The sequence below is a fragment of the Hyperolius riggenbachi genome, chromosome 2 (genome assembly GCF_040937935.1).
Source record: "Hyperolius riggenbachi isolate aHypRig1 chromosome 2, aHypRig1.pri, whole genome shotgun sequence".
In the NCBI taxonomy this organism is placed as follows: domain Eukaryota; kingdom Metazoa; phylum Chordata; class Amphibia; order Anura; family Hyperoliidae; genus Hyperolius; species Hyperolius riggenbachi.
Window position 1 is genome coordinate 44,263,994 of NC_090647.1, and position 22,563 is coordinate 44,286,556.

General features: G+C 44.6%; 1 long non-coding RNA gene across 2 annotated transcripts in view; it reads left to right on the forward strand.

Annotated features, from left to right (window-relative positions):
• LOC137543670 (uncharacterized) overlaps positions 1–22,563 on the forward strand; it is a 111,811-nt gene that overhangs the window by 18,073 nt on the left and 71,175 nt on the right. The window contains exon 1 of one of the 2 annotated variants that reach the window (XR_011025564.1): positions 5,428–5,464. The exons of the other annotated variant lie outside the window; for it this stretch is intronic. This is a non-coding gene — a long non-coding RNA (uncharacterized lncRNA). Of the gene's footprint in view, positions 1–5,427; positions 5,465–22,563 lie in introns of those variants that run through there. 2 annotated transcript variants of the gene reach the window in all.

Consider the following 22,563-nt stretch of genomic DNA (forward strand, 5'->3'; position numbering starts at 1 on the left):
TTCCACCATGCGCCACCAGCTATTACGCTCAAAAATAGCTGCATTTCTTTAAAAAAAATATATATATACTTTTTAATACTTTGTGATATTATTTTTAGAGGTGTCCGGGTTGAAAACTGTGATGTCCCAGTTGTGTATTGGACACGATGTGGGCTTCACGACCGCTGTCTGGAACCTCATGCTGTGTATTTACGGCCTGGTACCACCGCTAGGTACCACAGCCTATTATGTCTCGCTGCCTGCCTCATTGACTGCCTGCTGCCACACAATCATCATCCTCCTCCTGCTGCTGCTCTTGCTGAATTTACCTCCTGCAGTCTGTGTGTTAAGAGAAATAAGTGAAGAAGAAGAAGACGATATAGAAGAAGATATAGAAAAAGAAGAAGAAGATGAAGGAAAAGAAGAAGAAGATATAGAAAAAGAAGAAGAAATAGAAAAATAATAATAATAAGAAGATATAGAAAAAGAAGAAGAAGAAATAGAAAAATAATAATAAGAAGAAGATATAGAAAAAGAAGATATAGTAGAAGAAGAAGAAGAAGAAGAAGAATGAGAAGGAGAAGGAGAAGGAGAAGGAGAAGGTGAAGGAGAAGAAGAAGAAAAAGATATAGAAGAAGAAGAAGAAGATATAGAAGAAGAAGAAGATATAGAAGAAGAAGAAGAAGAAGATATAGAAGAAGAAGAGGAAGATATAGAAGAAGAAGAAGATATAGAAGAAGAAGAGGAAGAAGAAGAAGATATAGAAGAAGATATAAAAGATACAAAAGAAGAAAAAGAAGTATATACAGTACTGAACAGAATTTTGGACACAACTTCTCTTTCCACCTTTTTTTTTTCTTTTTAAAGGAACATCCCCACATAATCACTTGCTGTCGTTACTTGGAAAAAAAGATGTTTCTTGCATCATTCACCCCCAAAACAAGTGTTGGAAGCTATTTAAGGCCAATTCGAATAGTCAGCTCGAATAATGAGCTCGAATACCGACTCGAATAGTGAGCTCGAATTTCGAGGTCGAATCGAATAGTAAAAAATATTCGACTCGAATATTCGACCGACCTCGAATAATTTACTATTCGAATTCGACCTAACTCGAATAATAAAAAGGGGTATCCGAGCATCCCTAATGCTAGCCAACAGATACATAAATAAGAAATTGAGGAAATCAGCTATGGATAAAAAGTAGCAGTAAAGACATGAGGGTTGGTCCACAAAACTTATTTCATGAATTATATCAGCCAGGGAACTAGCATTTTTAGAAAGAGGATTCAGAAAGAGTTTGCTAATAGCAGTTGTCTTATACCTCTCATAATTAACGTCCTTTTAACTTTCAAAAAGCCAAACAAAATTAAAATGATCAGAATACAAATTTCTAAAGCTTTACCTCCGTGATACACATTCAAAAAGGGACAACAGACACTGAAACACAACTCCTAATTGTGTCGCTGCATATTCCAAATACATTATTGGACATTTGCATCTCATTTGCTTGAGATCTGCATTTTATTGCATATTAATGGCCAACTGGGACTGATTTTAATGACCACCTGGTAGGAGGGAATCTGCATATTGGGGTCTCAGCTTGTTTGGCGACCTTGGTCAATCTAAATAAAAAAACCTATTTCCATATTAAAAGAACGCAGGTGGATGAAACACTTTCATTTTGGCGCTTTATCTTGGTCAGCGAAGCGTAATGATAATCAGGGGGCTTTAATGATACGCGAGTATTCATGATGCAGCTTTCAGAATAAACAAAAAAAAATAAAAAATTAAAATGAATAGAGGATTACGCCGGGTTTTTAATTCACCCACTTATCAGGAGTGGAAGCTGGAAGCATTCATTCAAAGTTTATGACAAAGAGATGGAGTTCTCGAATGTTACCATTTACATATCAATGCGATGTAGCCTTGTTTTTGTGTTTGGTAAGTATCTCTAATACGCACCAGCACACCAGCTACGTTCCGTGGCGAGATAACAGAATATTATTTCCTTCAACTTACCCCTGGGGTCATCCTGCCCACTCTGGGAGGCGCGCTCGTTCAGATCCGACCGCAGATGGTTGGAGACACATTTCCGCATTGTTATAATTATGTGCTGGTTTGTGTTAGTGATTTACGGAGAGGAGATGTGCAGTGAAGAGCGGCGATGCCAATCTGTGTACGCATCAAACGTCCAATCGTGTGGGGGAATTTTGTAAATAAAAGAAAAATGAGACACTTTTTCTACCTGTGATTGGATAGAAATGGATGAGCAAAAATTTAAAGGGAACACTAAAGTGTACCTGAGACAAAGGGACTAAAATAATTAATACTTACCTGGGGCTTCCTCTAGCCCCCTTCAGGCCATGGGCTCCCTCCACATCCCCCTGGGTAACTCAGATCGTCCACTAGCTGTCCCAGTAACTTGGCTCATTCGCTCTCTTTGGCGCATGCGCGGCCCGGATGCGGTTTCATGGACGGGAGCCCTCTCACTCTGAGCAGTACTACTGGGCCGCACATGTGTGATGGAGAGTGACTAAACCAAGTAACCGGGATGGCTAGAAGCAGCCCAGGGAGATGGCGATGAAGACCTGAAGGTGGCTGGAGGAAATCCCAGGTGAGTATCCATTCTTTAAGGCTACTTTCCCATCAGGACGTTGCATTTTAGGGGAAGTTATGGTCGCATAACATGCCCCTAACGCAACGCCTGGTGGTGTTGAAGTTGGAGGTCAGATTGAGCCTTATGAGGCTCTTGGTGCTATCCTGGGAAGTCCGGATATTTTCAATGATTCGGTTCATTCGGATCATTGAAAAGATCCGGATCGTTGAACCGAATCTTTGAATCATTTTACTAGGGAAGCAGGAAGCAGGGGTGCAGCAGAGTGAGAGGTGCAGGAGAATGAAGGCACATTGAGGGTGCTAATGGGGAAGGGAGAGATGCAGCAGGAAGATTGTGCTTGTGCACAGAAGCTGCAGTTCCTTCCAGACATCCACTGTGAACCGAATCCTTCATTGTGATGATCCGGATGATTCGACTCACAAAAAAGATCCGGATCAAAGAGCCGAATCGTTCATGATCTGGACTACAGTGCAGTGAATATTAATTAGCCATGTGGCTAGGAACAATAGGGCTCTCCCCTTACTGAGCATGTGCAAACAGTCTAACGCACTTTTTTTGAACGTCCAGCGTTACACTGTAATGCAACGTGGGCACTGTGAACAGCCCATTGATTTTACTGTGAGTTGGGTTGCGTTTTAGGCGGCTCTAACGTGCGCCTGTAAAGTCCCACTGTGAAAGCAGCCTAAGTCCCTTCATCTTAGGTTTCCTTTAAATGACATGTGACATGATGAGATATTAGATATGTGTATGCACAGTGCCTAGCACACAAATAAATATGTTGTGTTGCTTTTCTTCGTTCTCTGCCTGAAAGAGTTAATATTCAGCTATGCAAATAGACAGTTTTTCTCCAGTTGTACTATAGCATCTAGGGATGCTCATTCGGATTCCGCGGACATGCAATTTCCGAAATTCCGATCGGAAATTGCATTTCCGCATCGGAATGCGGAAATCGGTAATCAGGGCAGTTTCTAGGCTAAATAGCTTGCAGGGTGAGGGTATAAAAATCTCCCCCCCCCCCACCCTTCTTTCCTGACTCGAGCATGCTGTTGGGATGTGGTAGACAGAGGTGCACCCCAGCATGAGGGTCTTGGGTAGCCAGATGTACCTCTCACCCTCTCACCCCTACCCCAATAGAGGTAGTCAGATGACCCCTGCAGTATAGGTAGAGAGATGTCTCCTTAGTATAGGCTGCTAGTTGTGCTCTTTCCCCTACATTACATTATAAAAAAAACAAAAACAAAAAGATACACAAACATCACCCCCCCCCCCCATATGTCAGATACACACACACAATTATTATTTACCAATTCATATTTATATAGCACTGACATCTTCCAAAGTGCTGCACAGAGTATATTGTCTTGTCACAAACTGTCCCTCAGAGGGGCTCACAATCTAATCCCTACCATAGTACTAGTAGGATTAGCACTAGTAGAATTAATATTACCCATTGCAGTATAGGGCCAATTTAGGGGGAAGGCAATTAACTTATCTGTATGATTTTGGGTGGTCAATGGAAGCTTGAGTGTCTGGAGGAAACCCAAGCAGACAGGGAGAACATACAAACTCTGTGCTGAAAGTGCTGGGATTCAACAAAAATTTGTGACAACATTAAGAGGAGAGGTACTTACAGACACGAGATAACACACACACACACGCAGGGACATGGACTGAAGCAAAATAACACACAAACTCACTGACGCACGCACACACACACACACACAGACACACACACGCACACACACACACTATCACACACACTGCACACACACTGTACACAAACACTCACACACACACCCAAGCAGGGACATGAACTGAAGCAAAACACACACACACACACACACACACACACACACACACACACACACATACATACATACATGCAGGGCCATGGACTGAAGCAAAATAACACACTCACTGACGCACACACTGTACACACACACACAGACACACACACGCAAAATATCACACACACTGCACACACACTGCACACACACTGTACACAAATACTCACACACACACCCAAGCAGGGACATGAACTGAAGCAAAACACACACACACACACACACACACACACACACACACACACACACACACACACACACACACATACATGCAGGGCCATGGACTGAAGCAAAATAACACACTCACTGACGCACACACTGTACACAAACACTCACACACAACCAAGTAGGAACATGAACTGAAGCAAAATACACACACACACACACACACAAACACACATACATGCAGGGCCATGGACTGAAGCAAAATAACACACTCACTGACGTACACACTGCACACACTCACTGACACACACAAAAGCAAGCAGGGACATGAACTGAAGCAAAATACACACACACACACACACACACACACACACACACACACACACACACACACACATACACACATATCATTCACACAACACAGAGACAGCAGGTCGGATGGGCATAGATAGGAACATTGCTGCAGACCTTCACACATTCTTCAAATGCCCGGGATCTGACCTGTGCATAGCCCCCAACCGTCCCGAATCCTGCGGGATTGTCCCAATTTGGGGGGACTCTCCCGCTAACCCGATATGACCCACCCAAGTCCCGGGCGGCAGTGGGCAGGGAGGAAGAAACAAATGATTGAGGCGCCAGCCGCGCCGAAGAGGGATGCCTGTCCTTATATTCTATCTCCCTCCTCCCTTGGAATCTGCCCCCCTGTGTATCCCCCCTGCTTGCAGAGTGCGCAGCTAAGCGGAGCGGGCTGTCAGCTTACCGGTATCCATGGATGCATACCGATGTCCGGCTTCAATATGCTTCCTGTGACGTCACAGGAAGCAGGAAGCCAGATGGTGGTACGCATCCATGGATACCGGTAAGCTGACAGCCCGCTCCGCTTGTCCCGATTCTTAACTTTAAAATGTTGGGAGGTATGCCTGTGGCTGGCTGCAACTAAATCTCTCTTCCTCACCCTGCGCTTCTTTGCCTCTATTGCACAAACTTCTCCTGCACAAACACAGTGCTCATCTGTCTGTGTCTGCAGGTCTTTGATCTTCACCCCCATTGAAATGACACATTTTTGATTTTTTTACACACAATTGTCAATTTACAGAGAGATTTCTCCCACCCAGCATGGGTATGTGTAAAAATACACCACAAAACACATTATACTACTTCTTCTGAGTACGGCGATACCACATGTGTGACACTTTTTTTGCAGCCTAGGTGCGCTAAGGGGCCCAACGTCCTATTCACAGGTCATTTTGCGACATTTGGTTTCAAGACTACTCCTCACGGTTTAGGGCCCCTAAAATGCCAGGGCAGTATAGGAACCCCACAAATGACCCCATTTTAGAAAGAAGACACCCAAAGGTATTCCGTTAGGAGTATGGGGAGTTCATAGAAGATTTTATTTTTTGTCACAAGTTTGCGGAAAATGACACGTTGTGAAAAAAAACAATTAAAATCAATTTCCGCTAACTTGTGACAAAAAAAATCTTCTATGAACTCACCATACTCCTAACGGAATACCTTGGGGTGTCTTCTTTCTAAAATTGGGTCATTTGTTGGGTTCCTATACTGCCCTGGCATTTTACAGGCCCTAAACCGTGAGGAGTAGTCTTGAAACCAAATGTCGCAAAATGACCTGTGAAATCCTAAAGGTACTCATTGGACTTTGGGCCCCTTAGCACAGTTAGGGTGCACAAAAGTGCCACACATGTGGTATTGCCGTACTCAAGAGAAGTAGTATAATGTGTTGTGTGGTGTATTTTTACACATACCCATGCTGAGTGGGAGAAATATCTCTGTAAATAGACAATTGTGTGTAAAAAAAATCCCCCAAAAATTGTCATTTACAGAGATATTTCTCCCACCCAGCATGGGTATGTGTAAAAATACACCCCAAAACACATTATACTACTTCTCCTGAGTACGGCAATACCACATGTGTGGCACTTTTTTGCAGCCTAACTGCACTAAGGGGCCCAAAGTCCAATGAGCATCTTTAGGCTTTACAGGGGTGCTTACAATTAGGCACCCCCCAAAATGCCAGGACAGTGAACACACCCCACAAATGACCACATTTTGGAAAGTAGACACTTCAAGGTATTCAGAGAGGAGCATAGTGAGTCCGTGGCAGATTTCATTTTTTTTGTCGCAAGTTAGAAGAAATGGAAACTTTTTTTTTTGTCACAAAGTGTCATTTTCCGCTAACTTGTGACAAAAAATAAAATCTTCTATGAACTCACCATGCCTCTCACTGAATACTTTGGGATATCTTCTTTCCAAAATGGGGTCATTTGGGGGGTATTTATACTATCCTGGAATTTTAACACCTCATGAAACATGACAGGTGGTCAGAAAAGTCAGAGATGCTTCAAAATGGGAAAATTCACTTTTGGCACCATAGTTTGTAAACGCTATAACTTTTACCCAATCCAATAAATATACACTGAATGTTTTTTTTTAATCAAAGACATGTAGCAGAATAACTTTCGTGCTCAAATGTATAGGAAATTTTACTTTATTTGAAAAATGTCAGCACAGAAAGTTAAAAAAGTAATTTTTTTGACAAAATTCATGTCTTTTTTGATGAATATAATAAAAACTAAAACTCACAGCAGCAATCAAATGGCACCAAAAGAAAGCTGTATTAGTGACAAGAAAAGGAGGTAAAATTCATTTAGGTGGTAGGTTGGTTGTATGACCGAGCAATAAACCGTGAAAGCTGCAGTGGTCTGAATGTAAAAAAAGGCTCTGGTCCTTGAGGGGCGAAAAGACTGTGGTCCTCAAGTGGTTAAGCAAAATCGATTTTTAGAGAGATGTCCACATAGAAAAATATACATCAGGACAATGGTTACTATGATTGGCTCTGACTGTCTGATGTATGTTTATTATTTTTTATTAATGTTATATACTTATACTAGTTGACCTAAGCCTGTTTAAAAATGGGCTGTAGGTCTCTTCTCACCACGCACCCGTCCGCCTGTGTACACGCCCGCCCGGCTTCCTTGCCCCATCCTCCTCTTGTCCCAACGGCTGCACTTGCGCAGTAGCCAAAAACACGGACACAGGGACAGGAGGATGACTCAGGGATAGAGATGGCTCGAACCTCAGATTATGGGTCAGCGGAGCGCGGACACAAACTTCCGCCAAAGTCCGCGAAACGGCGAACTCGACGTACCGCAATGGACTTCAATGGGCAGGCGAACTTTAAAAACTACAAACACTGTTTCTGGCCACAAAGTGATGGAAAACATGTTTCAAGGGGTCTAACACCTGGAGGAGAGCTGACCTGTACGGTGCCATAAAGAAGTTATGCTGTGTACAAACACCTATGCCTTCTCAAGTTGTAGTATCTGTTTTGATCAGTTTCAGAGTAAGAAATACAAATTTATTTATAAAAAATTAAAAAATTTCAACTTAATAAAATCATTCTAATTGATAATTTTCAAAAAAAAGTAAACAAAGTCAGCAGGTGTCAGGCTGGCAGCAGCAGGCCTGCTTGCCATTCGTGGTGGGGGTTGGGTCACCCAACACCAATGCAGAGCCACGCAGGGGAGACTTGCAAGCAATGGAACGCTTCTCTGATTTTTTGGCTGAGATCAAGTGTAGTATCGGTTTTGATAAGTTTCAGAGAAAGGTAGGTTATTGAAAAAAAAAATATTTTGAAACTTATTTAAGGTTATGGATAGATTTGTTATTTATAACATAGTAAGACATACAAATGTATTTATAAAAAAAAAATAACAGTTAAAGAACAATTTTCATTGATAAAAAGTTTCAATGATAATTTTCCTGCTCTCCCACCATCTCAGGCAAGGATGTGGCATTCCCACTCACTACATATGTGTAAAAAACACAGCAAACCTCAGCCCTGACCATTTACAAAGGTTGACTGCTAAATTGTTACAATTTTTCATTTATAAAAAAATAAGAAATACAACATTTAAATAAAAACAATTGTTAAAGCTTAATTTAAAAAAAAAAAAATTATGGTAATTTTTCTGCTCTGTCTGGGCAGTTCCTTCACCATGAGCCTTCCATTCATTTGTGTGATAAGCTCATCTTTCTTTAAGTGTTGGCAACAACGGGCATCGTTTTTTGCCCCCTTGCTAGGAATAGTTTTTTTATATTTGTGGGCTGTTTTTATTAAAGAGACTCTGTAACAAAATTTTCAGCCTTAGTTCTTCTATCCTATAAGTTCCTATGCCTGTTCTAATGTGCTCTGGCTTACTGCAGCCTTTCCTAATTGCACTGTCTCTGTAATAAATCTTATCTCCTTTCCTCTGTCGTGTCTGTCGGGCTAAGGCTTGAATGTGTGGAATGTGCAGGGCTGCTTGTGATTGGATAGAAGCGATACACACCCTCTGCAGGCCCCCTGCACACTCTGTATGACTCACACACTCTGTTTATGTGAGCCTATAACAAGCTGGTTAGTTTGTTTGTAAACACTGCCTAAAACTGTTAATTACAAGCCAGGATTGCAGCAGAGAGTGGCAGAAACAGCACAGAGAGGCACAGGAGAAAATAAGGAATAGAATGGTATGCTTTTTAGTGTAAGAATATTAGAGTACAGAGTCTCTTTAATGTGTGCATACCATTGGTGTTTGTGTTTTGCGATCAGGTGCTTTCGCAAAGCAGTTGTCCCTAGTTGGGTGTTGGGCTTCCCTAGAGTTGAGCCGAAATTTTCGTAATTTCGCATTACTATAATTACGCATGCGAAATTTGCGATTACGATGCGACATTACGGTAGCGTAATTGCCATTAAAATCGTAATTGAAAATACCGTAAGCGTAATTTTCAACGTGTAATTTCGCGTTTCGTTCATGCCGTAATTTCGCATTAAACGCTACCGTAATTTCGAGTTAAACCGTAACGCTCCGTATAATGTAAAAAAGCCGCCGAATTTAAGGGTTAATAGCAAAGCCCCCTTAAATGCCAAGAGCCTCACATTTGAAGAATATATTAAGGAGATCAGGAGGAATAAGAGGAAAAATTTTTTTTTCAAAAAGACCTTATAGTTTTTGAGAAAATCGATGTTAAAGTTTCAAAGTAAAAATGTATACATTTAAAAACCCGCCGACTTTAACGGTTAATAGCAAAGCCTGCTTAAAGTTTAGGAACACCAAATTCCCAGGGTATATTAAGGGGATCAGTGGGAATAAGAGGAAATTTTTTTTTTTCAAAAAGACCTTATAGTTTTTGAGAAAATCGATTTTTAAGTTTCAAGGGCAAAAATGTCTTTTAAATGCGGAAAATGTCAGTTTTTTTTTGCACAGGTAAAAATAGTGTATTATTTTCATAGATTCCCCCAAGTGGGAAGAGTTTTACTTACTTCGTTCTGAGTGTGGGAAATATAAAAAAAAACCGACGTGGGGTCCCCCCTCCCAGACCTCTTTAACCCCTTGTCCCCCATGCAGGCTGGGATAGCCAGAATGCGGAGCACCGGCCGCGTGGGGCTCCGCACCCTGACTATACCAGCCTGCATGGTCCATGGATTGGGGGGTCTCGGAAGGGGAGGGGCAGCCAAGCTTTCCCCTCCCCCTCCGAGCCCTTGTCCAATCCAAGGACAAGGGGCTCATCTCCACCTCCGATGGGCGGTGGAGGTGGAGGCCGCGATTTCCTGGGGGGGTTCATGGTGGAATCTGGGAGTCCCCTTTAAAAAGGGGTCCCCCAGATGCCCACCCCCCCTCCCAGGAGAAATGAGTATAGAGGTACTTGTACCCCTTACCCATTTCCTTTAAGAGTTAAAAGTAAATAAACACACCAGGGCCGGCCTTAGGTTTTACAGCGCCCTGAGCGAAGCCTGATTATGGTGCCCCCTCATCACACACACACACACACACACACACACACACACACACACACACACACACACACACACGGAATAGGTAATATTGGGATGGACAGACAGACAAATATATATACATTGAGAGAGAGAGAGAGAGAGAGAGAGAGACAGATATAGGGATGGATGGAGGGAGGGGGGGGGGGGAGAGACATACAGAGAGAGAGAGACATACAGAGAGAGAGAGACATACAGAGAGAGAGAGAGAGACATACAGAGAGAGAGAGAGAGAGAGAGAGAGAGAGAGAGAGAGAGATACAGAGAGAGATACAGAGAGAGAGAGAGAGAGAGAGAGAGAGGAGGAAAGAGAGAGAGAGACATACAGAGAGAGAGAGAGAGGAAAGAGAGAGAGAGAGAGGAAAGAGAGAGAGAGAGAGGAAAGAGAGAGAGAGGAGGAAAGAGAGAGAGAGGAGGAAAGAGAGAGAGGAGGAGGAAAGAGAGAGAGGAGGAGGAAAGAGAGTGGAGAGACAGAGACAGAGAGAGACAGAGACAGAGAGAGACAGAGGAGGGAGAGACAGAGACAGAGACAGAGGAGGGAGAGAGACAGAGATAGGAGGGAGAGAGACAGAAAGAGAGGAGGGAGAGAGAGAGAGAGAGGAGAGAGAGAGAGAGGAGGGAGAGAGACAGAGAGAGAGGAGGGAGAGAGACAGAGAGAGAGGAGGGAGAGAGACAGAGAGAGAGGAGAGAGAGAGACAGAGAGAGAGGAGAGAGAGAGACAGAGAGAGAGGAGAGAGAGAGACAGAGAGAGAGGAGAGAGAGAGACAGAGAGAGAGGAGAGAGAGAGAGACAGAGAGAGAGGAGAGAGAGAGAGACAGAGAGAGAGGAGAGAGAGAGACAGAGAGAGAGACAGAGAGAGAGGAGAGAGAGAGACAGAGAGAGACAGAGAGAGAGAGAGAGAGAGGGACAGAGACAGAGAGAGAGAAGAGAGACAGAGAGAGAGGAGAGAGAAACAGAGAGAGAGACAGAGAGAGAGGAGAGAGACAGAGAGAGGAGAGAGAGACAGAGAGAGGAGAGAGAGACAGAGAGAGGAGAGAGAGACAGAGAGAGGAGAGAGAGACAGAGAGAGAGACAGAGAGAGGAGGAAGAGACAGAGAGAGGAGGGAGAGACAGAGAGAGGAGGGAGAGACAGAGAGGGGAGGGAGAGACAGAGAGGGGAGGGAGAGACAGAGAGGGGAGGGAGAGACAGAGAGGGGAGGGAGAGACAGAGAGGGGAGGGAGAGACAGAGAGGAGGGAGAGACAGAGAGGAGGAAAGAGAGAGGACGAGAGAGACAGATATAGGGAGGGAGGGATAGGAGGGAGAAAAAGAGAGAGAGAAAAACATAGGGGGGGGGGGGGGGAGGGTGAGAGAGAGGGATGGATGGATGGATGGATGGATGGATAGATAGATAGATAGATAGATAGATAGATAGATAGATAGATAGATAGATAGATAGATAGGATATAGGAATAGATAATCTAGGGACATATATGAGAGAGAGAGACAGGGCTATAGGGATGGATGTATGTTTGGGGAGAGAGAGAGAGAGACAGACAGATATGGATGGATGGATGGATGGATGGATGGGAGGAGTAGAGAGAGAGACAGATATATAGGGATGGATGGATGCATGGGGAGATAGAGAGACAGACAGATATAGGGATGGATGGTAGGAGTAGAGAGAGGGGGAAGAGAGACAGAGTGAGTGAGTGAGTGAGTGTGTGTGTGTGTACTGCTGCACAAAGTCCGGTCCATTAAGGCTGCATTTCTATCTATGTAAAGCCCCCTGAGTGACTGACCTGCCTCTCTGCTGTCCCCCCTTGCTTGCAGTTTGCTGGCACTCTGTGGGAGCTGGGCGATGTGCTCCTGTCACACAGACCTGTGGGCTGCAACAAGTTCCCCTCTGTGGTGGCTCCCTCCATCCCCGGCACTCAAGACTGCCAGCCATGTAGTTCAGCGGTGGGTGGTCCAGCAGCATTGATGCAGAGCGAGGGAAGCCGCTGTATACTTCAAATACAGGAAGTGCTCATTCAGGAAAGCACTTCCTGTATTTGAGATACACAGCGCCACCACTGGGCTCCCTCTGTCATCACAGCTGCCGATTCACCCACAGCTGAACAGGGCTGACAGTGAGTGCCGGAGATCGGAGGGAGCCGCGAGTGAGGGGAATAGAAACCTCTGCACATGCGCCCCTTGGAGGCCGGCGCCCTGTGCGACCGCTCCGGGTCGCACAGGTCAAAGGCCGGCCATGAAACACACAAACACTTAGAAAAAGTATTTTAATTGAACAAAAAACATAACCACGAAAAAAGTCCTTTAATATTCTTAATTAACCATTAATACTTACCTGTCCCTTTAAATAAATGATCCCTCAAAATAGCCTCGGAAATGTTCTATCAGTTACAATGTAACAAAGTTATTACAATGTAACAACTTTGTTACATTGTAACTACGCCGCACCCGACGTCACTCGCTGCTCAGCCGCCGCATACGCGTCTGCGCTGCACGGTCCCGACAGAGCTCTGAGCTATATAGCTCAGAGCTCTAAGAAGCATCTTTGAATTTGGGCTCCAAGGAGCCCCATTGGTCCTTAGCAGACCAATGGGGTTCCTTCAAATCAGAAGGAACCTCTTATTCCTTCTGATCTCCTTAATATATTCTCCAAATTTGAGGCTCTTAGCATTTAAGGGGGCTTTGCTATTAACCCTTAAAGTCGGCGGCTTTTTTACATTATACGGAGCGTTACGGTTTAACGCGAAATTACGGTAGCGTTTAATGCGAAATTACGGCACGAACAAATACCCATTGTAATGCGAAAATTACGCTTACGCGAAATTTCGCGAAATCCTTCTTCATTACGATTATGTACTTACGGCCAAATCGCGAAATCGTAATTACGTCATTACGCTCATCTCAAGGCTTCCAACAACGTTTCTTTTAGCATAGGTTACAGATAGCATTGCTGGTATCAGAGGCACACAAACAAAAAAAATGCCACACTGGTGAGCTTTGGAATGTCGGCATTCGGGTGGTGGCAACAGCAGGCGTTGAAGGGCGTGTTGGCTGGATGACCCCAAGTGTATCACTAAATGCATCATGTGTAAATAACTCCTCTGACACATCGAGTGGAGCAGCTAGGTTGCTAGTGGTAGTAGTGTTAAGTTTTTGTGGGAAACCAGAAGCTGAGCAGGAGGAGGACGGTGCGTCGCGGAGGTTCTGAGTGGAAGCTGTAGAAGATGTGGTGAGCTGTTTAAGCTTGTCAACCACGTCCTCAGAACTGTGGTGGTTGAGTCGGGTACGTGCCTTCTGAACAATGTACTTTGGTCTAGGACCACACGAAATCACACCAGCGTGACTTTGAAAATACCTGCGGGCCGGGGTGACCATATTTTTCCCATATTGGGGGTATGCAGTACTACTAACAATATTCAATAGTTTTAGACAGTGTGTGTAATCACAATCAGTGTCAAATACACAGCAGGTATGTGGGTGTGTGAGTGTGTGTGTGAGTGTGTGTGTGTGTGTGTGAGTGTGTGTGTGTGTGTGTATGTGTGTGTGTGTGTGTGTGTGTGTGTGTGGTGTGTGTGTGTGTGTGTGTGTATCACTGGGCTTTGTACTTTAACCCTCCTGGCGGTTTTTCAAAATCCGCCAGGGGGCAGCAAAGTCATTTTTTTAAAAAAAAAATTTCCATGTAGCGAGACAAGGTCTTGCTACATGATAGCCGGATCGGTGATCAGGAGATCCCGTTCAAAGAACGGGATCTCCTGGAGGGCTTCCCCCGTCATCGACGTCGTGACGTCAAAGGGGACTCCGATCCACCCCACAGCGCTGCCTGCCGCTGATTGGCCAGGCAGCGCACGGGGTCTGGGGGGGGAGGGGCGGCCCCGGCGCGACGAATAGCGGCGGATCGGTGGGTAGCGGCGGCGATCGCATTGCACACGCAGCTAGCAAAGTGCTAGCTGCGTGTAGCAGAAAAAATAATTATGCAAATCGTGCTCAGCACGGGCTTACCGCCAGGGAGGTTAACACACACAGAGAGAGATCCTATATAGTACTTTCAATCACAAATACAGTTTCAAGCTAAGCACTGCTTATGATAGACACCGCTGGCTTGCTTGCAATAGTTAGAAGAGTATAGTAGAACTACAAGGGCAAGCAACTGACTGTGGCCTGTATGCAGTGTGTAACCCACAAAGATATCAATAATAGATACAGTTGGAAGCTAAGCACAGCTAAGCACTTATAATGATAGACAGTGTGCTGGCTTGTAATAGATAGAAGACAATAGTAGAACTGCAAGGCCCAGCAATGACTGTGGCCTGCCTTGTATGCATTGTCTGTCTCACACACACACACACACACACAAACACACACACACACACACACACGAATAGAATCTGAGCCCTCAAAAGGGTTTTTGTTTTGGGGTGGTTTCAGCAATAAAGAACAGCTTAGCCAACTGTCCCTGTCTCTCTGTGTGCTGTCTCTGTGGGCTGTATGCAGTTTAACTTACCTGGTGCTTCTTGCAGCTGCCCGGAGTCATCCTGTGCCCATAATGTCGATTTGACGTTGTTTTGAAACTGTGTACATAATCATTGGAAACCTTACTTCCGCAACCAGCGGTGTTGGCGTCCCCCACAAAGCTTGCCAATCGCTGCATGAAATAGAAATGTTTGCGTACTGGGCATGCGCAGATCGCTCAGCGCATTGATTAGGTATGTGGCCAGCCAGCATTGCAGGGTCACCACTGGTCGCTGGAGGGACTCGGACCGACATCATGGGCACAGGATGACTCCGGGAGTCAAACTCATTTTTCTTTTAATTAGACTTACAATTTCTCTTAAAGCAGTATTGTCACCATAAAAAATAAAATTTCAACAGCAACTGGTCTCAGTGTTTTAAGTGATAAAGATGCTAATCCTGCGTGTAAAACTTGCAAAACTTTTTCTGCTCTTATGGTTTGGAGTTATCACATACTTTAGGAGCACTGGCCCTTTAATAGCCATTGCCATTCAGTTGAATGCTGGGGGTTCTTTTTATCTATAATATATTCCTCCTCTTCCATGTATTACCCTGTTTAGCTGCTTATCTGAAACAGATCCTCTGCTCACTTGTGTTTACAAGCAAGGCTGAGGTGACTCAGCGATTGGAGGATAAGACAGTTCAGTTGTTAGTATACACCTCAGTGGGAGTGTCTGTAGACTCTGGGAGGAGGGCAGCTAATAAATACACAATGAGCAAGAGAAGGGAGGGTGGAAAACAAGAGTCAGGGAGGATATGATGTCAGCATTAGCTTGGCAAAATGGCCACTGCCTAGAATAGGATTTTCTGCTTTTCATTTATAAAATTCACAGGAATCGTTAGGTGGATAGCACAATACATCTGTTATGTAAGTAGAAGTAGTATTTATCTACTTATATATGTGTTTTTTTTATTTCTAGGTTAGCATGGGTTTCGCTTGTTTTTTAAGAAGGAGGCTTACGGCGGGTTTTTGTATAAAAAGTTTTGGAGTTTTTATTTACCACTTAGGACAACACGTTTTTACGGTGTAAGCCACTTCCTCAGGTAAAATAACGTGCCTGTCTGGTAAATGATGAAAAAAAAGTCACACCACATTGTAAAAGCCAGTTAACCTACCAGAATGTTTAAAATTTGTGGACTAAAACCAAGTGCAAGGAAGGCAAAAACAGACAAGCTCTCACAAACAACAAGCATAGGAAAAGTTGGTGTCCAGTCCAGCCTTATCGTTTTAAGTTTTGATGAAAATATTGTAAACATTTTAAAAATAAATCTTTGTGTCCTGGCGGGGAATCAAATCCCAATCACTGGAGCTGGGAGAGCTTTTATTTTGCTACCATACAAATCTTTATGGATTATCCAAATGGAACTAAGATGGAACTACATTTTGTAAATCCTTTTTTTTTATGTTCTTTCCTTTTACTTCTTAGGCCCGGTTCACATTAGCGGTGGCTATCCGGAATAGCCGTGCCGGAGCCGCACCGCATGCTGGCCGGACGAAACGGACGCACGGCATAGCAATGTAAATCTATGCCAGGGTTCACATGTGTCCGTTTCGTCCGGACCGGAGCCGGACCGGATCCGGACTCCGGTGTCCGTTCCAACATGCGCTATTTTTTGGTCCGGCTCCTCCGGCAGCCGTATCCGGGGCGGAGCCGGACTGCACCATCCGGCCAATGGAAACCAATGAGAACCGGAGAGCGCACAACACACTGGCAAAAAATCCGGATGTTCTACCCCACTTCCCTATGCGGATTTTTGCGGCGATATTGGCTGGGGACACATGGGCAAGCATTTTGGAGTGGAGCAGCACAGCTGGATCCGGATCCGGAGATGTTGGCAGCATGTCGGAGGTGGAGGTGAGTGCTAAACAGCAGAGGGCCTGATTCCACAGGTCCCCCTTCTGCTGACCTCCCAGACCCCAACATTTTTTTTTGTTTTTATACAGGTTGTTACTCTTTAAGAATCCGGATCCGGACCGCAACCGTGTTCATACCGCACGGAAACCGTATGCAACCGGACCGGATCCGGACAGGAACCGTACGGTTCAGGTCCGATCCGGCTCCGGTGCGGTCCGGACATCCGGTGCGGTTTTTGCAAAACCGCAAGTGTGAACCGGCCCTTATTGAGAGCTAATTGAACATGTTATTTTAATTAAAGAAGCTTTGAAAAAAATAAATATTTAAACAGGTTTCAATTTTGACTGTCGAAAAAGTTTCACCTCTAAACAAGGCTAAATTTAGTGGTTTTTTCCTTTTTTTTTTTTTGTCAGCAGTGCTTAAGTAATGATTAAAACTTTCCAATTAATCAGGGTGTACAAGTTGAGCAATGTTCAGTGTTGTTCCTAAATTAATTAATTGGTTCCTTTTAGAGAAGCCAAATGTGACCCTCCTGCAGTTCTAGTTAATGCTTTTGTTCCACGCCAAATACCATAAAATGCAATTAATTAGAGAAAAGGAAAGAGAACATCTATCATGGTGGAGGCAGCCATCAAGATATCGATGGGGGGCTGAGACGTCAACGCCAAAATTGGCGTCCAGCCTCATCAAAGGGTTAGATGAAAATATTGTAAACATTTTACAAATAAATCTTGGTGTATAATTAAATCTGACATGTTTAAGTGGAACTCCAGGTCGGTCAGGTCAAAAAAGAGGCTCCATATAAACTCCAGTCTTAAAGGATCACTATCCCTAAAATTTGTATAATTTAAAACACACGTAAACACGAAAGCAGCTCAATTCCCCCGAAGTCACATGCGCTATAAACTACCTTTTTTTCTATGTTGCTGTCACTTACAGTAAGCAGTAAAACTCTGACAGATCTGACAGGTTTTGGATTAGTCCATCTCCATATGGGAAGTTCTCAGAATTTCCTTTATTGTTCGAAAATTCACAGCCTGGAAAGGATTTATACAAAGATACCAGCCAGTCTCCCTACTCCTCACTTGCACACTATTTTGACAGTTGGACGGAGCAACTGCCATTCTGTAGATGCTTTTGAAAATAAGGAAAACCCTGAGATTCTCCTGTGAGGAGATGGACTAGCCCAAAATCTGTAAGATCGGTTAAATTTTGAACTGCCTACTGTAAGCGACAGAAACACAGCAAAAATTACATTTATAGTGAATTTTATTCTAAATCAAATGTACATTTTATATGTGTGAAATTTAAATTTAACAATTATTCGTGATAGTGGTCCTTTGACTGATTTTTTAAAATATTTTTTTCTTTTTATTCCCATTAAAATGCATTTAGAATAACATAATTCTTAGCAAAATGTACCACCCAAAGAAAGCCTAATTGGTGGTGAAAAAACAAGATACTGTATAGAGCATTTTGTTGTGATAAGTAGTGATAATGTTATTGGCGAATGAATGGAAGGAGCGCTGAAAGGTAAAAATTGCTCTGGTCCATAATGGGAGAAACCCCTTAGTGGTGTACTGGTTAAAGAGGCACTGAAGCAAAAAAAAAATGATATAATGAATTGGTTGTGTAGTATGGATAATTACTAGAAGATTAGTAGCAAAGAAAATATTCTCATATTTTTATTTTCAGTTATATAGTGTTTTTTTTATAACATTGCATCATTCTCTAATATTTGCAGTTTACACACTACTCAGCATTCTAAATGTTTTACAGAGCAGCCTTGTGAACTAGAGACAAGACAAATAAGACAAATAACATTTATATTGCGCTTTTCTCCTTGCAGACTCAAAGCGCCAGAGCAGAGCAGCAGCTACTAGGGCGCGCTCTATTGGCAGTAGCAGTGTAAGGGAGACTTGCCAAAGGTCTCCTACTGAATTAGTGCTGGCTTACTGAACAGGCAGAGCCGAGATTCGAACCCTGGTCTCCTGTGTCAGAGGCAGAGCCCTTAACCATTACACCATCAGCCAACTGTTGACTTGTCCTCTGGAAAGAAAAAAAAATAAAGTGACTGACAGTTGAGATGATAAGCTTCAGAAGAAAGAGCTCTCTTCGACTTCGAAAGTGGTGGAGCTCAATGGCTTTTTTGCATAGATAACAACTGGAGTTTCTTAACTCTTCCTGTACTGGAAACAATATTAGACTTATGCCTCTGCTCCTAATGTTTTATTTCTTAGCTGTATTACACATACAAATCATTATATCATAATTTTTTTTTCGCTTTAGTGTCTCTTTCAATAAAGAATAGTTTCCACTGCTTCGGACGGTCTGTAAAGAAGGGTCTCCCATCATGTCATTTTAACTACTATACGATCACCCCACGCCAATTGGCGTCAAGTCCTGGGGCTGCAGTTTGAAGGAGATTGCGCCCAGGCTGCATGCGCATCTCCTGCTTGGGGGTCGGAGCTCCGCCCCGTCTTCAGTCTCCGAGCGGCGATTGCAGCTCGGGAGACTGTTAGACGGCAAAACCGTTGTCTTTTCTGTTGGTGTAGCGCTGCGATCAGCATCAGCGCTGTACTGGGGAAAGCCGCGTGACACGGCTTTCCCCCTGGGGCACTTGAGAGCGATCGCAGAAGCGGCAGAAGCGTATGACAGCCGATCGCTAGGATTGACCGGCTGGCGGGAGGGAGGGGTTTTAAAAAAAAATTAAATAAAGTAAATAGTAAAAAAATAATTTAAAAAAATGAACATAAATATTTATAAAAAAAATTAAAACCGGGGGGGCAGGGGTTTGGCGATCATCACACCCCACCCAACAGACAGCTCTGTTGGTGGGGGGAAAAGAGAGGGGAGGGGAATCACTTGTGTGTTGTGTTGTGTGGCCCTGCAGCTTGGCCTTAAAGCTGCAGTGGCCAATTAAAGAAAAAACAGCCTGGTCTTTAGGGGGGGTTAGCACTGTGGTCATGAAGAGGTTAATGTTGAGAAAAAAATCTGCTAAATATCCAAACTTCTGCCCAGCAAGAAAGGGAAGTGGCCACAAACAAAGCAAAGCAGCAAGGTGATATAGCACAATGAAACACAAATGACAGTTGATAAGCGGCTTGTAGTCTCTTACATTTCCTGTTGGGTGGAGAGTTGTACATGCAGTAGATACAGAGTGAGTACTTTGCAGCATATCGGAGAGGGTTGGTACAGTACAGTAAAACCTTCACAGATATGTGAGGGAAATTTGCTTTTGACTTGGTGAAGGAGCTGTGATAGAGTCACACACACATGTGGAAGTCTCGTTATCTGGAAGCAGGAAATGTGGACGCCCGTCCATGACCGGCCTTTGACCTGAGTGACCAGAGCGATCACTCAGGGTGCCAGGCCGCCGGCTTCTAGGGGGGCACCGCGCCGCGCTCTGGCCGCATATTGTTAATTTGTGCTCAGTGCTGCAGCGGGCGGCGGCTGTGGGCTCTGGCTTGGTTGCGCTGTCTGAGTCTCCCTCTGGCTGCGCCCCCTGGTGCCGGTGAGGTTGATGGGGGCGAAGACCAGCAACTGCTGTGGCGCTGTCTCTTGGAGGCAGTGTGAGAGTCTCCGCCTGCGCCAGGCCCGTGGCTAATGAACGATTTGGGTACCCCATAGGCGCTAATGCAAATATTGTTAATACAGCACCCAAAGCAGATATTTGGGCGCCCAATAAATATCGTTTTCAACATTGGAACATTGGATTTATTAAAACATGTTATGGCTTTGAAACTAGCATTACAGTCTTCGTAATATTGTTTAGTTTGTATGGACAAATTTTACATCAAATATTTTATAGTTTCTATGTACAAATTTAGGTTTGTAAGGGTGACTGTGTGTGTGTGTGTGTGGGGGGGGGGGATGTTAGGGCTACATCAGGAAAGTTGGGTGGGTTTATGGTTAGGCAGCACCAAGGGGGGGGGGTCTTAGGGTTAGGCACTACAAGGGGGGGGGGCAGGTTAGGATCCACTAGGAGTGGTCTAAGGGTTAGGTGCCACCAGGGGGGGTCTTAGGGTTAGGCACCACCGGGGGGAGGGAAGTCTTAGAGTTAGGCACCACCAGGGGGGTTCTTAGGATTTGGCACCACCAGTGGGGTCTTAGGGTTAGGCGCCACTAGGGAAGGTTGTAGGGTTAGGCGCCACCGAGGGGGGGGGGGGGGGGGGGTCTTAGGGTTAGGCGCCAGTAGGGGAGTTCTTAGGCTTAGGCACCACCGGGGGTGGTTAGGGTTAGGCATCAGTAGTGAAGGGGTCTATGTGAGAGTAGGGTTAGTTTAAGCTGTAGTAAAATATCGGTAATATTTTCTACTTTTTGTTATCGTTATTAACAATTTTTGTTCTGCAATATTATTACAATAATATACACCATCTATACTTTAAAAACAAAGAATATCAGTATATATTAACAATATTTTTATAAACAAAATGGATATTTATGATGGTTTTATTAACAAAACCCTGCACCCCTTTTTTTCCTCGTGCCCCTTTTTATTTCATGCCTATATCTTTGATAGGTGCAGGTTTATTGCTATCTATATTTTATTCACAGTTATACACACTGGTGTTTGAACGTAGATGTCGCTAGGTGGCTCCACTATTTACCGTATTTTTCGGACTCTAAGGCACACTTTTCCCCCCCAAAAGTGTGTGTGGGGGAGAGTTAGTGCGTCTAATAGTCCGAATGTGCAGCCACATGTCCCCCACAAGCAGGTACAGGATGTACTGGAAGCCCTCACCTATCCACTCATGGGCTCCATGTCCTGCATCCTGGCTCTCCTCCTTCCTAGTGCACTCTCTGGCTCTCCTCCTGATGTCACTGCTTCTGTAAAGCCATCAGGAAGGACATCGGCAGCCGCTATGCAGCTGAGCGGCACCCTTGGTTCCTGGGTGCATGATTAGTGGTCTCTCCCTGCTTTTCTTCCGCCACCCAGACAGTAGACATCAGCGGTCGAGTCACGCGGGCCATCAGCTGGAGCTGCCCATGTGACTCCGATCCTCTCTGTGGCTTCAGCAGTCATCTGCTCCTCGACCGCTGATGTCCACTTTCCTCTACAGCCACCCAGACGGAGAAAATCAGCAACTGCTGTGCAGCTGAGCGGCACACTTGATCCCTGGGTGCAGGATCGGCGGTTCCGGCGGTTCCTCCACCCGATAGAAGACATCGGCAGCCGAGTCACGTGGACCATCAGCTGGAGCTACCCACATAACTGAAGTTCTTGCGGTGGCTTCGGCTGGCATCTGCTTCTTGCGGCCGATGTCCTTTCTCCTCTACCGCCACCTGGATGTTGGACATCGGCAGCTGCTATGCTGCTGAGCAACTCTCTTGGTCCCTGGGTGTAGGATCAGGATTCCTGCTTATCTTCTGCCACTCGGACAGTAGACATCAGCGGCTGAGTCAAGTGGGCCATCAACTGAAGCCCACGTGACTCCAGTCCTCCAGACCCAGGACGCCATCCCCAGCAGCCCAGGATCAACAGAAGCCCAGTCCCAGGCAGCACACTTCTCCCCTAGCATCGGTAAGTATGAAGAATGCATTAATAGCTCAGTGAAGGTAGTTGGGGTATAGCTTAGTGTAGGTAATGGGGGCATCGTGGCTTAGTGTAGGTAGTGAGGGCATTGTAGCTTAGTGTAGGTTTTGGGGGGCAGCAGAGGTTAGTGTAATGTAGTTAGTGGGACAGCAGGGGTTAGTGTAGCTGGGCAGTCAGTGTAGCTTAGATAGAGATAGTTTTGGGGGAAAAGGGTCCATAAGACTCCACTGC